Raw genomic sequence first — 12,487 nt, 5'->3', positions numbered from 1 at the left:
AAAAAAAACTCTCCCCCCCTCATTTAGTCACTAAAAAAATTGTGTGAATTAATCTTTTCGGTACACACTCGTTCCTCTTTGTATTCTCAAACCCACGAGATTATTCTATACTCTTTAAGAGTTTGCTTTAAGAGCCAAGACGCGCCGCTCGGTATGCACGTCTTATCTTCTCTCCACTCGGATATCTTGAAGCCTCCCCACTCGATGGAAGACCACCCAACCCAACACCCTCTCCTTTCGCCTTCCACGTGTCGCTGCTCGATGGATCCGAGAGGGGGTGACTAGAGAAAGCAGGGGAGCATGGCGGAGTGTAGAACCGGCTGTGTATGATGGGAGAGGGGAGAGAGAAGGGAGCTATTAGGTCGACTAAATTTCCATTTGATTTTTCTAATAGTTTCCTCGCAGCGGCCATAGACCACGCGGAGGCCCTCCGTAATGGTGCTCTGGCAAAAACAACGAGACGAGTTCCAGAGACGACACACCAAGAGCCAGAGGCGGCAAGGTTTGGATGACAAAGGATCTTCTGTTGCAGCTCGCTCAAAAGGTTTGAACCTATAGTTATCCTAGATCGATAAGAAGTCCCTTAAAAATGGATTGATTTGGGAATTAGGAAATGAGGATCACATCCTAGTTGGGACATTAATTTACTTCCTTTCTTTGTGGTCCGGTATTAGGAAAATTAATCATTTTGGATATGATATGACTTGCAGATTACTTCTGCAATCTGATTTATTCATGTTTTGGCATGTGATTAATCAGGAACATCTCGAGTTTCCTTTTAGGTAAGTTTGTCATAGATGGCAATGGATTGACATGTATCGTACAACTTTTTTCTTAGGAAGGTTGTCGTAGATGGCAACAGATTGACATGTATCGTACAACTTTGAATCTTTCAGTTTACGTTGAGCCAGTTTTCAGGTCCCCGCAAAAAATTGAACTTATTTTCAGGGAATATGGAAAAGTCCAGATTGCTAGAATCCGTTCTGGTATGCTATTTTGGTTCCTACCTAACTTCTTTCGTTGGCTGCTAGTACTAACTAAACCTTAACCTCTGATGATCATTTTGTGCAGCAACGCGTCAGAGTTTCGACATAGCATCATATTCTCATGTGAACTGCCTCAATGTTTTTTTTGGGTGCGGACCTCAATGTTTTAAGTGAGAACTATATATGAACAAGATTATTTGTACAAAGAACAGAAGTCATGGCATGACTACAGCTTAGTACTTCATTGATGATTCTTTCTGCTTGAATTGTGGTCTCTACAAATATCATGTAAGATTTAGTATGTACACTCCGGTTGATCTTCTACCCAAATCTGAAAATATGTATGTCCTCATTAACAACTTATTACTCTCACTGTTGAAGCAGACATGTGTGATGCTTTTGAGTACATGCGCAAATGTACTGATTTAAATCTTTCATATCCACTGATATCTTTGTCACTAATGTCATTCACCTGTTCTTTTCTTCATATCCATGAGTCAGCAACATACCAACATGGGGATATTCACAATGTAGAAAAGGAGGGGCATGGTTGGCAAGATTGATAATAGTGCAGAATGGATTAAATAGGAGATGGCTGTCTCGGTAATTTTTGTTTAGGTGTACAATTGAGTCCGCTTCTGTGATATTAATATATTCCCTTTATTGATTTTTTAATCCGCTTATTACTAATGTACCATTTGACATTTTTTTATTGTCAAGATGGCATGTTAAATGCTTGGAGAATACCTATGTAGTTGATGTTTGTTTTTGCAAGAAAATATCATTTACTACTATAACTGAAAAGTTGAACTTCTTTATACATCAATTTGTTACATGGTCGTTGCCTTTAATTATAAAAATAAATAATCATGGAAAATTCTACATTTGCCTTGCATTTGCTTTAGTTGATTTTGTAGCACCTAATCATACAATTTTGTAACAAGGTTCCCACGGCAACGCGCGGGGTATCATCTAGTTAATTGAGTTTTAGAGCGCTCATTCCCCAATAGACTCTAAAATGAAAATCTTTGTTGGAGCACACATAATATCTTCTATTATATTTTTTGGACATTAAATTTTGCCTGGAATGCTTGAGAATGAATTTCTTATGGAGAAGCATTATGTCTTCTTGATGTGAATTTTTGGTGCAAATTTAATGTTCTTTAATGTGCCCTTCAAATCTTCGCAATGTGTAATTTGAAATGACAAGTGAATGAAATCATTGTCCTTGGCCAAGTCTTTATTTTGAAACCGATTGGCAACCTTTGAAATTGCACTTAGCATTCTTTTTCTTTTTGAGTGAGCATTTAGCATTCTACGTGCATTAGGCAAACAAAATATTTTTATTATGTATTGCAGGGCTTTACCCTCGCCCAAAGGAGAGGGATCCCTTCTAGAAATTCTCAGTGGCCTCGAAGGGCCAAAGAGGGGGTTTGGAAATAGTTTTCAACCAGCAATTGACGCGCCTCGGTATAACCTCACTAGCTGCGTCATTGCCCCAAGCGCAAAGATGCCTCCTCCTGCCCCCCTCCCCCCTTCTTATACAGAGCTCCCTCCCCGCCGCCTTCCTCCATTGGCGAGGTGGGACTAATTAGAAAAACAGCAAGCAACCGACATACTACCAAATATAGTCGATAATGCGCATTTAAAAATTCCGCTAAAAACATATAAAATAGTATCTGATACATAATGTACATGGATGTTTTGCTATTAGTTCAGCGAAGGAGATTGCCTGGCGTTGTTTTGAGTATTTATTCCAATTTAATTGGGGTGCAGGTGCACCACGAGTCAAAACCTTTGTCGTGCCTGCACGGGGAGGGAGAGAGCCTGGCTTTTTTCCTTATGGAGATAAGGTTTTGAAGTCGCTTGCACACCAGATGGCCGTCGTTTTGAGTATTTGATGTCATTATGTTTCTAAGTAAATTTTGGCATCTCATGATCGTTCTACATCTAAAGGGGAGCCTTGGCGCAGTGGTAAAGCTGCTGCCTTGTGACCATGAGGTCACGGGTTCAAGTCCTGGAAACAGCCTCTTGCAGAAATGTAGGGTAAGGCTGCGTACAATAGACCCAAAGTGGTCGGACCCTTCCCCAGACCCTGCGCAAGCGGGAGCTACATGCACTGGGGCTGCCCTTTATGATCGTTCTACATCTACCATTCTTAAGAAGTTGCTCCCCACTTCTACCTATTCTCTCATCATGCACACTGTCCACATCAGCCTTATGCCACATCATCAATCGGTTGCAAAACCGTCCAATCAATCTTATTCACCCTACGGTCATGGCGTTGAAAAAAAACTCTTTCCCCCCTCATTTAGTCACTAAAAAAATTGTGTGAATTAATCTTTTCGGTACACACCCGTTCCTCTTTGTATTCTCAAACCGATGAGATTATTCTATACTCTTTAAGAGTTTGCTTTAAGAGCCAAGACGCGCCGCTCGGTATGCACGTCTTATCTTCTCTCCACTCGGATATCTTGAAGCCTCCCCACTCGATGGAAGACCACCCAGCCCAACACCCACTCCTTTCGCCTTCCACGTGTCGCCGCTCGATGGATCCGAGAGGGGGTGACTAGAGAAAGCAGGGGAGCATGGCGGAGTGTAGCACCGGCTGTGTATGACGGGAGAGGGGAGAGAGAAGGGAGCTATTAGGTCCACTAAATTTCCATTTGATTTTTCTAATAGTTTCCTCGCAGCGGCCATAGACCATGCGGAGGCCCTCCGTAATGGTGCTCTGGCGAAAACAACGAGACGAGTTCCAGAGATGACACACCAAGAGGCAGAGGCGGCAAGGTTTGGATGACAAAGGATCTTCTGTTACAGCTCGCTCAAAAGGTTCGAACCTATAGTTATCCTAGATCGACAAGAAGTCCCTTAAAAATGGATTGATTTGGGAATTAGGAAATGAGGATCACATCCTGGTTGGGACATTAATTTACTTCCTTTCTTCGTGGTCCGGTATTAGGAAAATTAATCATTTTGGATATGATATGACTTGCAGATTACTTCTGCAATCTGATTTATTCATGTTTTGGCATGTGATTAATCGGGAACATCTCGATTTTCCTTTTAGGTAAGTTTGTCATAGATGGCAATGGATTGACATGTATCGTACAACTTTTTTCTTAGGTAAGGTTGTCATAGATGGCAACGGATTGACATGTATCGTACAACTTTGAATCTTTCAGTTTACGTCGAGCCAGTTTTCAGGTCCCCGCAAAAAAATTGAACTTATTTTCAGGGAATATGGAAAAGTCCAGATTGCTAGAATCCGTTCTGGTATGCTATCTTGGTTCCTAACCAACTTCTTTCGTTGGCTGCTAGTACTAACTAAACCTTAACCTCTGATGATCATTTTGTGCGGCAACGCGTCAGAGTTTCGACACAGCATCATATTCTCATGTGAACTGCCTCAATGTTTTTTTTGGGTGCGGACCTCAATGTTTTAAGTGAGAACTATATATGAACAAGATTATTTGTACGAAGAACAGAAGTCATGGCATGACTACAGCTTAGTACTTCATTGATGATTCTTTCGGCTTGAATTGTGGTCTCTACAAATATCCTGTAAGATTTAGTATGTACACTCCGGTTGATCTTCTACCCAAATCTGAAAATATGTATGTCCCCATTAACAACTTATTACTCTCACTGTTGAAGCAGACATGTGTGATGCTTTTGAGTACATGCGCAAATGTACTGATTTAAATCTTTCATATCCACTGATATCTTTGTCACTAATGTCATTCACCTGTTCTTTTCTTCATATCCATGAGTCAGCAACATACCAACATGGGGATATTCACAATGTAGCAAAAGAGGGGCATGGTTGGCAAGATTGATAATAGTGCAGAATGGATTAAATAAGGGGATGGTTGTCTCGGTAATTTTTGTTTAGGTGTACAATTGAGTCCGCTTCTGTGATATTAATATATTCCCTTTATTGATTTTTTAATCCGCTGATTACTAATGTACCATTTGACAGTTTTTTGTTGTCAAGATGGCATGTTAAATGCTTGGAGAATACCTATGTAGTTGATGTTTGTTTTTGCAAGAAAATATCATTTACTACTATAACTGAAAAGTTGAACTTCTTTATACACCAATTTGTTACATGGTCGTTGCCTTTAATTATAAAAATAAATAATCATGGAAAATTCTACATTTGCCTTGCATTTGCTTTAGTTGATTTTGTAGCACCTAATCATACAATTTTGTAACAAGGTTCCCGCAGCAACGCGCGAGGTATCATCTAGTTAGTTGAGTTTTAGAGCGCTCATTCCCCAATAGACTCTAAAATGAAAATCTTTGTTGGAGCACATATAATATCTTCTGTTATATTTTTTGGACATCAAATTTTGCCTCGAATGCTTGAGTATGAATTTCTTATGGAGAAGCATTATGTCTTCTTGATGTGAATTTCTGGTGCAAAATTAATGTTCTTTAATGTGCCCTTCAAATCTTCGCAATGTGTAATTTGAAATGACAAGCGAATGAAATCATTTTCCTTGGCCAAGTCTTTATTTTGAAACCAATTGGCAACCTTTGAAATTGCACTTAGCATTCTTTTTCTTTTTGAGTGAGCGTTTAGCATTCTACGTGCATTGGGCAAACAAAATATTTTTATTATGTATTGCAGGGCTTTACCCTCGTCCGAAGGAGAGGGATCCCTTCCAGAAATTCTCAGTGGCCTCGAAGGGCCAAAGAGGGGGTTTGGAAATAGTTTTCAACCAGCAATTGACGCGCCTCGGTATAACCTCACTAGCTGCGTCATTGCCCCAAGCGCAAAGATGCCTCCTCCCGCCTCCGTCCCTTCCCTTCTTATACAGAGCTCCCTCCCCGCCGCCTCCCTCCATTGGCGAGGTGGGACTAATTAGAAAAACATCAAGCAACCGACATACTATCAAATATAGTCGATAATGCGCATTTAAAAATTCCGCTAAAACCATGTAAAATAGTACCTGATACATAATGTACATGGATGTTTTGCTATCAGTACAACGAAGGAGATTGCCTGGCGCTGTTTTGAGTATTTATTCCAGTTATAACTGGGATGCAGATGCACCACGAGCCAAAACCTTTGCCATGCCTGCATGGGGAGGGAGAGAGCCTGGCTTTTTCCCTTGCGAAGATAACGTTTTGAAGTCGGTTGCACATCAGATGGCCGTCGTTTTGCGGCCCACATCTCCGTCACGACTGCGATTCGCGCACGCAGAAAAAGCAATCCCGAATAAACCTACTCTAGAGGACTTCGCTGCCATCACACGCACGCACAGACAAAGAACGGAGCCCGTAACTAGGAAGAGAAAACGTGGCATGGAATAGCGGCAAAGGGCCAAAACACGGCGAAAAATCAAAGCGACGGGTCGACAGGTACGTGCACTCGTACGTACGTGGTGGGAACGGAGCGATGGGGCGGGTCGCGCTAGGCGAGCGCGTCGTCATGGTCATGGCCGGCCGCAAAAGACGGCCCGGAGCCTCGGCCCCGGGCAACGCTGTGCTGTGCATGCATGGCCGAGTGGCCGACCAGCCGGCGGGGCGCCGCTTCGTACCACGCCACGCTGACGTGCGGGGAAGCGAAACCGAACAAGGTCGCGTCGGGTTTGACGGGGATCCGACCGCGACGCGCCACCGACGACCACGAGGCCGTCGACCTCCCCCACCCAGCGGCCCACCCTACCCTATCGCGTCCGCCGCCAGAGAGGAAGATCCCCGGCAGCCGGCCCGCTTCCGGTCGTGCCTGGCAGCCGAATCGAAGCAGCAATGCGCAAAGGCAAAGCGGGGGACGCCCCCGCACGCACGCATCGCACCCGCATGCGGCGTGCTCCCTCCTTCCAGGTCGGGTCAGCGGCCGAACCGGAGGCGCACAGGCGCGTGCGTGCATGTGCGCTCCGGCACCCTGGCGAAATGATTGATTGGCCCCGGATGGAGAGACGAACGACGCGCCACCGACGAGGTCGGCCTCCACACCCTATCACGCGCGTCCGCCGCCACCAGGAGAGGAAGATGTTGAACATATCTATACATGTATCTGTTAGGATAATCTTGTACCGGCCTCACCTCTAGTTTTCTTGTATAGATGAGGCTGAAGGCTGTCCTTGTACCCATATATATGTGCACTGTGCACCCGATCAATACATCGAGTGTTGCATTGCCTTCAACATGGTGTCAGTTTTCCTTCCGATCCAACTCTAGCTTCCGCTCCTAGCCGCCGCCGCAGCTCCTCGCTGCCGCCGCCGCCGCCGCTGTCGTGGTTCTAAGCCTGACAGTAGAGTGGGGGGTAGGTATGAAGAGGCAAGGTCCTAGCTATGGAGAGGTTGTAAACACAAGGGATGTACGAGTTCAGGCCCTTCTCGGAAGAAGTAACAGCCCTACGTCTCGGAGCCCGGAGGCGGTCGAGTGGATTATGAGTATATGAGTTACAAGGTGCCGAACCCCTCTGCCTGTGGAGGGGGGTGGCTTATATAGAGTGCGCCAGGACCCCAGCCAGCCCACGTAGGAGAGGGTTTAAGGTGAGTTAAGTTTGGGGCGTTACTGGTAACGCCCCACATAAAGTGTCTTTACTATCATAAAGCCTACTTAATTACAGGCCGTTGCAGTGCAGAGTGTCTCTTGACCTCCTGGTGGTCGAGTGAGTCTTCGTGGTCGAGTCCTTCAGTCAGTCGAGTGAGTCCCTCGTTGGTCGACTGGAAGGCGACCTCTTCTAAGGATGTCCTTGGGTAAGGTACTTAGATCAGGTCCATGACCCTACCCTAGGTACATAACCCCATCATTAGCCCCCGAATGGATTGAGGCTTCGAGTGAAGAAGGAGTTGATGTCGTTTCCGATTAACCTTTGCGCTCTGGTCGTGCGCTGTTCTGGGCCAAAGAACCTCTTCGTCGACAGTGAGCAACTTGTCTTCAGTCGACTTGACCCATTCTCTTCTTTTGTCGAGTGATCTTTCGGGCTTTGACGATCTCCGAGCGACGGATCGCCGGAAACCCCGTGTCTGATAGACTGATCTGCTGTTCGCGGATTCCGCGGGATGCGAAATTTGGGGACGCGCGCGAAGTGGAGCGAACCGCGGCGTTCGGATGGGACGGGACATAGACGCCTCGATCTCCGCGCCGCTTTATCCGCCACGTATCCCGTCTGCATAACTGTTCCTGATATGATTAGATCGACCGGGCCCACATGTCATCCACTCGGAAGGGACCTTATAAATGCGCCCGGTGAGGATTTCTGTACTGTGCCTCAGCATTCTCTCTTTCTCTCTCTGCTCCCTTCGTCCCCGTTCAGCGCGCTCGCTCTCGCCCCCGCACAACTCCCCCACGCGCACCTCGCCGGCAACCATGGCCAAGGAGAAGACGGCGGCGCTGGAACGTGCGAAGAAGGCGTCGGCGTCGGAGAAGGCGAAGGGGAGATCTACCAGCCGCGGAGGGTCTTCTTCCAGATCCCGCCTGCCGAAGGGCTGGGTCCAAGGAGACTGGATCCAGTCGACCATCACAGAGAAAGACCTCCTCGACATGGTCAACGAGGGCTTGATCCCTCACGGAGCTGCGAGGCTTCCGGGGAAGGAGTGGCAGCCCCAGCCAGAAGAGGGTGAGTGTGTGCTTTTGGCCACCCATGTTGATCGTGGATTTTCCTTGCCTCCGAGTATTTTCTTCCGTGGCTTCTTGAACTTCTTCGGAGCGCAGCTCCACCACTTTACCCCAAATTCGATTGCCTATCTTGCCGCGTTCGTGTCCATGTGTGAGGGTTTCTTGGGCTGTCGACCGTACTGGGGTTTGTTCAAGCATATATTCACGTGTCGCTCTCAGACCGTGAAGAAGGCGAGTCCAGGTGATGAGAGAACCCGAGTCGTTCAAATGTGTGGGGGCCTGGGGATCCAGGTGAGGAATAAGAGCACCTTCCCGCCCATGACCTTTCCCGAGTCGGTCAGAGGCTGGCAGTCGACTTGGTTCTACTGCCAGGACCAGTCGACGCCGGGGCAGTCGAGTGGACTCCCACAGTTTACCATGGACCGAGTGAACAAGCCTTCCTCTCTGAAGTTGATTCCGGAGGAGAAAGCTGACGTGAAGATGTTGATGGAGCGCGTGGTGCAGCTGGTTCGGGAGGGAGTGACGGGCATGGATCTCTTGGAGGTCTTCCTTAGGCGTCGCATCCAGCCCCTGCAGTTCCGGAGCCACTGCATGTGGTTGTACTGTGGAACTGAAGACGAGACTCGAGTCCATCCGGAAGCAGTCGACGATGTCACTCTGGAAAGATGGATGGTAGCCGTTACCGGAAACAAGGACAACCCACGCGGAGCCAGAAGGATTCCTCCACTCGACCACAACAGCGATCCAAACAAGGTACACTTGCTCTGCTCTCCACTGCGTTTTTGTCGCATTCATTTCTGTTTGCTCTGCCGATTGGTCGACTGATCCTTGTCTTGATATCTGCTAGGCCCTCACCGAGCTGTACTCGATGCCCAATGGGGCACAAACTCCGACTAAGGAGGGTGAGGCGAGTGGGGGCGAGAGCCAGGACGAGGAGGAATGGGACTCGGACGTTGCAGAGGATGATGATGATGATGACGATGATGGTGGTGATGAAGATGACGTTGAAGACGAGGAGGAAGAGGAGGAGGAGGTCGTACCACCGCGCTCGGAAAGGCGGTCGAAGCTTGTCCACGACCCTTCGACCGAACGTGGTAAGGGGGTTGCGACCGCCGCTCAGTCGACCAAGCACCCTCGGACCACCTCTCCGGTGCCGACTGAAAAGGCACCGAAGCAGCCCAGGGCGGCCTCGTCGAAGCCGATCAAGCTCCTGCCGAAGATGAAGGTGTCCATCCCCACCATATCAGGGTAATCGTGCTGCTTAAGTCTTCTTATTTTGTGTAAACTTTGTCTCTGGTCGACGCTGAAGTTAGTCGACTGATCCTTTGGAGTTGCAGTGCTGCCACTTCTGAAACCTCAGCCCGGGCTGATGACCACGAGATGGAGGACGCAACAACTTCGAAACCAGGTACTGTTATTCTTAACGCCGTTCTTAGTCGACTGACTTGCGATCTCTGATCCTGATTCTTCTCCGTAGCCCCACCCAATGTTGTTATCGATCTCCCTGACGATGATGAGGATGAAGAACCACTGAAGCGCAGGAGGAGTCGGAAAGCGTCCGCCAGTAAGATGCCTCAGGATGTGACGGCGCCTGAGATTCCGACTGCGGAGGAAGGGAACACCACTCGACACACGGTGTCCTTCGCAGATCCAGTGACGAGTGCTCAGCAGCCCTCCCTCTTCACAACGCACCATGTCCCGGAGGACCAAGCTGGCGCGGCGAAGGAGGCAATACGCCAGGCGGGAATCATGATGGAGCAGCTGAAGACCATCCGGGATGCGAGCCAGGCGGCATATGACGCCAGTTCTGCCCTCCAAAGCAATGTTCAGGTCAGTCGACCATCGTTTGCTCTGTTGGATATGTTACCAAAAACTTTTCCTTTCCGGGATTTATAGTAGTCACCCAGTGGGTGTGTCGATTAAACTCCGTGTTAGCGGGGGCACGCTGAGTGCACCCGCTGGGTGTAGTCCCCAAGGCTAAGGTCGACTGCTGGCAGTCGGCCTTAGGCTTTATGCTGTCAATCTTTCTGTCAGTCGACTATGTCGACTGGATTTCCCAAACCGGTGGGGGCACGCTGAGTGCACCCACTGGGTGTAGTCCCCGAGACTGTGGTCGACTGCTTGCAGTTGATTACAGTCTTAAAGAATACATCTGCCTTCTCTTTTTTTTTTGAGGTCGACTGGTCGACTTTGTCTTCAACAGGATTAGTGGGGGCACGCTGAGTGCACCCACTGGGTGTAGTCCCCGAGACTACGGTCGAATGCTTGTATTCGGCTGTAGTCTTAGAAACGTGTGTTTTTCCCTTTTTCACTCGGAAGTGAATTATATTTGACGTTTAGTCGATTGGTTCTTCGCAGAACTCTTGTGATCTTGTGGCTCGCTACTCTGAGCTGGAAAACAAGCACACTCAACTCGAGCTGAGCCTGAAGCTGGTTCAGGAGAAGCTGACAAAGGCAAAGGAGGAGACCGAAGGTATGTTTGGTGAGATCCTGACGACTGCTTTTCCCCTTGCTTGTTTCAAAATCTGATCTTGCTGTAACTTGCAGGTAAGGTAAGGGAAGCCCAACAGAAGAAAGATCTTGAGCTAGCTGAGAAGATCAAGCTTGCTGACGAGAAGTTAGCTTTAGTCACCAAGCTTGAACAAGACAATACCAATCTGAAAGCTGCTCTTGGGATCGCCAACAAGGAGGTCAGTCGACTGAAAACTGATAAAGCTGCCCTGACCGACCAAGTCAGCAAATTGACTGGGAAGAAAACTGATCTGGAGGCCTTCCTGAGTGGTCTTGCCAAGAAGCTGTTTCTTATGCTTGAAGGTAAACCTCTATGCTTGGCAAATATTTCCAATTGTGGTTTTTCCATTCGACCATCTCCTTGACTTAGTGATCATCCTTGCAGAATTTTGTCAAAACTTTGAAGAAGAAACCAGCCGGCTGGAGCCAAACCTCGACCCCGTCAATTCTCCTGTGAACGACGAAGTTGCCATGGATGTTTTCCGATTGGAGTCTCGTGTTGCAGCTGTCGTGGACTATCTTGCAAGGCTGAAGGCCACCACATCTCGCATCGACTCGACGCTCTGGCCTGAGGAGACACTTCAGAATGACCTTGAGTCGCTGATGACCCGCTTGAACACGATCCCTGGTCGAGTGCAGGAATGGAAGAAGTCCTCGGCTCGGTGTGGTGCAGATGTTGCTCTGTGTCTGGCCCGAGTCCACTGTAAAGATGCGCGAGAAGAGAAGTTGGCGGCTCTTCGGGTGGCCAACACCAAGAAACACGACTTCAGGTCCTTTATGGAAACTTTCCTTGCAGCTGCCACTCGGATCGCCGACGAAATTGACCTTGATGAATTCGTTGCACCTTCCAGCCCTCCACAGGAGGGGTAAAAAACTTCTTCTGGCTCGACGCTTTTAAATTTGCCTCGGTATGCCGAGTGGAATTGTAACCGATAAACCTTACCAGGCTTAACGCCTGAGCACTCTCGGTTCCTTTAGATATCGAATCAAACTTGAATTTGGTGCTTGAATATGATTGCCTTTGGCTCGCGCCTTTACTGCAATCGACTTATTCTTTAGTCCGCTTAGGCGAGCACTGGGCTGCGGCTAAGCCTCCGAGTGGAAGCCCGGCTTACCACTCGGTAGGATTTCTATAACTTAGGCGAGCACTGGGCCGCGGCTAAGTCCCCGAGTGAGAGGATTGCTCTTCACTCGGAAGGATTTTTATAACTTAGGCGAGTGCTTGGACTGCAGCTAAGCCCCCGAGTGAGAGGTCTGCTCTTCACTCGGTAGGATTTTTATAACTTAGGCGAGCACAGGCCTGCAACTAAGCCCCCGAGTGAGAGGTTTACTCTTCACTCGGTAGGATTTTTACAACTTAGGCGAGTGCTTGGACTGCAGCTAAGCCCCCGAGTGAGAGGGTTGCTCTTCAC

At 48.0% G+C, this 12,487-nt stretch overlaps 2 pseudogenes; both read right to left on the bottom strand.

Moving 5' to 3' along the window:
- Positions 1-2,364: 2,364 nt before the first annotated feature.
- LOC123163293 (uncharacterized) lies at positions 2,365-2,498 on the bottom strand (annotated as a pseudogene).
- Positions 2,499-5,641: 3,143 nt separating this feature from the next.
- Positions 5,642-5,775, bottom strand: LOC123163285 (uncharacterized; annotated as a pseudogene).
- Positions 5,776-12,487: the final 6,712 nt, after the last annotated feature.

The sequence above is a fragment of the Triticum aestivum genome, chromosome 7B (genome assembly GCF_018294505.1).
Source record: "Triticum aestivum cultivar Chinese Spring chromosome 7B, IWGSC CS RefSeq v2.1, whole genome shotgun sequence".
Taxonomy (NCBI): domain Eukaryota; kingdom Viridiplantae; phylum Streptophyta; class Magnoliopsida; order Poales; family Poaceae; genus Triticum; species Triticum aestivum.
This window is presented reverse-complemented; position numbering and strand designations above follow the sequence as displayed.